Raw genomic sequence first — 3,940 nt, forward strand, 5'->3', positions numbered from 1 at the left:
TTCCCCGCCCTACTCACGCACAGTCTCTCTCTAAAAAGAAAAAAAAAAATCATGCTCTTTGTATCTTCAGGTCTCTCTTGAAACAGAAAAACTAGGTCCATTCCTGTACCCAGGAATGTCATGCTCTACCATTTCCTTAAACTACTACACCTGTTCTGCCTCTGGCTGCTCTCAGCCACACCTGCCACCCCCCCCCCCCCCCGTGCCTCTCATCTATCTTCTTTAGCTGACTTCAAAGAGGAGTAACAGCTCAGAGCTGCTGGGCATCGAGGACCCAGGTCTGCTTCATGGCCCCATTTTGCCTCTCGTGTCCCTGACTGTGCTCCTGGCAATGACAATGAGTTCTGAGAGGTCTTAATAACATATGGTGCTTGCTCACAAGCCTCTCCTGGGGATGGGAAGCACATCTGCAGCGTGCCCCCCACCCGATGAGGTGACAGCGAACCCCTCAGTGGAAAGGTGCTGTGATATTATTAAAGCAAGCAAACAAACATTCACAATGGTCAGAAAGGAGATCGGCTTTCCTTGGAGAGGAGTTCAGTACTCAGAGAATAGAATGCGGTAGCTTTTGTGCACAGTTGGATGGTTAATACGCATCCTTGAGTCACAGAGTCTTGCAGGGAGAAGATGCCGAAGTTAATATTTATATTTGGCATCCCAGCCTTCGTGTACATAACAGCACTGAGGCCGGGTGTTTGGTTTGAGGTCAGCTCCGTTTAAACAGCTAGACCAGGTGCAGACACACACGCCAGACCTCTGAACTCTGTGTGTTGCAATCCAGATGTTCGGCCGAGATGGTGAACTTGGGTCACTGATGGTGAGAGAGTGTGTAGTGCTCTTCTAGCATCTTCCATGGGGAGCCCTGGACAGTAGACTTGGCCTTAAGCCTACGTTCCTCGCCAGAGTCAAGAAACAGTAGCAGCTGCAGTTGTTGCTAGGGATAAGAGATCATCCACTGGGGAGTTGAGATAGCCAGGACAGGGGGTGGGTAGCACGAGGGAGGTCACGAAATTGACTGTGCTTAGCCTCTGCCCATGTCTGAATCACTTGGAGACATTCTGCAATGGGAAAAATATTAGGCTTTTAATGACAGCCCTGACAAACACGATCCGTATGACCAAACCGGTCTCGAAAGCAACTGCTATCATTTCTTAAAGGCGGATTTGTCAAATTGCACGTTTCTCAGAGGGTTTTCCTAGTCCCACACTTTGCCTCAAAAAACGTGCACAGAGTGAGGGGTTTGAACTTTCTGAATTTAATGTGAAGCACATATGTTGTTTGGGTTTTGTTTGTTTTGTTTGTTTGTTTTTATGGTTGTAAAATATGTTATATAAAAAAGAACCATATAGCAATAAGACGGTAATGTAAACACAAATCCTCCAAAAGCACGCAACATATTTCTAATGAAAGGAAACAACCACCTTCCCCGTATCCACAAAAAAATTAAAAATGATGAAGAGGGGCCGTTTCATTCACAGATTGTGGAATCCTACTGTGTATGGCTCTCCAAATGAGTATTTTTGAGGCATGACTTAAAACGGGAATTTTCCAAACGAAGCGCCTCCTGGCATCATGCGAAAGAACATTGATGTTGGTTCGTAGCCAGGCAAGTCAAATTCTGGTCTTGACTGTTGACCCTCTGCATCCTGGCTCCCAACCCCAGCACTCCACTCAGAGTGCTCTTGTCAAGGGTGCCAGTGACCTTCTAATTGCTAAATCCAAAGGGCATTTTGCAGTCCACTTCTGACCCGGCCTCTTTTCAGCAGATGACATAATTGCCCACTCTTTCCTCCTTGAAATCCTCTCGCTCCATGCCTTCAATGACACCATCCCATCCTGGTTACTCTCTGGCTTTTCCCTTCACCCCTCAAGACACTGTCTAGGCTGTTCTTCTTCACCAGTGCCCATGAGAGCTGCTGTGGGCTGAGGCCACATGAGGCTGTGTGGGCATTTTCTTATCAACTCTTTGCAGCAGCCCCAGGAGGTGGGACTTCCTGGTTCCATTTTATGGATGAGGACGGAAGGCTCAGGGTGATGAAGGGATCTTTACCTGTTAGGACCATGGCTAATAAGCAGGAGAACTGGACTTCCCATCGAGGTCTGCTGGAATCCAGAGGCAAGTTCTCAACCATAGCACTGCAATTTTTCTTCCTCAGGGACTGCCTTAAATAGTGGTATTCTCCAGAGTTCTGTGTTTGGCTTCTTTTTCTTTTCTGCTCTGTCCCCGCAGGGGCTCATCTACAGCTTTCCTCATTCAAGCTCTGTGCTATCTTCAGCCGAAATCTGTCTTCCGTTCCTCCTCTCCAACTGGTTCCAACATTATCTCCGTTTGCACGTGCCACAGTCACCTAGTAGGAGTGGTGCGTGGACGACTCCTCAGCTGCCAATCCTTGCCTGACAATCGGTGGAAGCCCGTGATTGCTTAGGGAGTGGGCATGTGACCCAGACGGGACGATTTCTGGGAATGTCTAGGAAAACTTTTCTCTCTCTTAGATAGACACATGAGTGATGGTTTCTTTTATCCTTCTAGATATTGCTGTGCTTGGTAATATTAGAGTCATGACAACCATCTGTAACCATGAGAAATAGGTCAAATCCAACAAGAGAAGAATGGCACCTGGGTCCTTCATGACCAGCCAGTTGAATCCTATCTGGGACAGGGGCTTCCAATTATGTTATCAATAATTCATTAATATATTATTGTTGGTATAGGTTTTTCTTTTGTTTTGCTGTTACTTGCAGCCAAAAGCTTCCTAAGTGATATAGCAAATTCGTCATATCTACAGATCAACTCACTATCTCCTCCTCCAAATAGCTTCCTCTCCTGTAACTCTAGCTCTATTAACATCACTATGGTTGACTCATTAACCCATGTCAGAAACCTGGGCATCATCCTTGACTCCTCTGTGTGCCTCACCCCCAAAGTCCAATCATGAATTAAGTCCAGGAGATTTGCAGGTGGCTGAGGGCCACAGCCGGGTTGAGCTTTGTCAGTCGTCAGTTTAGGCAGCGCTGGGGGCCTGGGTCTTGCCCAGGAGCTGGGCCATGTGGGCCAATGGCCTGGATCATGCACTCTGGACCAAGGTGCTTTGGGCCACCATGGCCAAGCTGTGCCCTGGCACCGTGGTGGCTGTCCCCACCAGCACACTGTTTGGCCTGACCTGCTTGGCCAGTAGGGCACTGTGTACCTCCTCCAAGGCTGCAGCCAGGCCCAGCTGCCAGTCTTCTGTCTGGGGCACATGGCCAATGTCTTCAGATACTGCCATGTGAAAGTACCCAAGGGGCTCCTGAAAGACTTACTACCGGCACCAGTAACCCTGGTGTTGGAACGCTCCCAGGAGCTCAGTAAGGACCTGAACCCTTTACTCCTCTTACAGGCATCTGGAGTCCTGATCATGCTTTCATGCAAGATTTGGCTCAGGTGTTTGGGACACCATTTGCTCTCTCACCAGTGCCAACCTCAGCTCTCGGGCAGGTTCTCAGAATGTCTTTGAATTCCAGTACCCCTGGCCTCAGTTGTTTCTGGTCTTTGATGAGGGACCAATTGAGGATGGCCAGAGCCCTGAGTATCACCCAGGCTCGACTATGGTTGACTGTCTCTATCTGGAAAGTGTGACATCATTCATCCTCTAACAGAAGGTCCGGATAGAGATTGTTAAGCCCCAGCCCGGACACTATTTCCTCTGACTGGGGAGGCTGGTGATATAGCATGCTGTAATGCCTGGTGGAGAGAGTCCATCAGTTCAGACTAAGGGTGGGAAGTGAGCTCAGTTGGCAGGGGTGAGAGCAGGGAGGTCCAAATTTTAAAATGTCGGGGGAGGGGGAGGAGTTGAGCCTGGGTGCCTCAGTCAGTTAAGCATCTAACTCTTGGTTTCAGCTCAGGTCATGATCTTAGGGTATCAAGCCCTGCATCAGGCTCTGTCCTGAGTGTGGACCCTGC

The 3,940-nt window shown here is 48.8% G+C and overlaps 1 pseudogene; it reads left to right on the forward strand.

Annotated features, from left to right (window-relative positions):
- Positions 1 to 3,045: 3,045 nt before the first annotated feature.
- LOC101679298 lies at positions 3,046 to 3,633 on the forward strand (annotated as a pseudogene).
- The last annotated feature ends 307 nt before the right edge of the window (positions 3,634 to 3,940 follow it).

The sequence above is a fragment of the Mustela putorius genome, unplaced genomic scaffold, assembly GCF_011764305.1.
Source record: "Mustela putorius furo isolate JIRA1106 unplaced genomic scaffold, ASM1176430v1.1 tig00000095_pilon_pilon_pilon, whole genome shotgun sequence".
Classification (NCBI taxonomy): domain Eukaryota; kingdom Metazoa; phylum Chordata; class Mammalia; order Carnivora; family Mustelidae; genus Mustela; species Mustela putorius.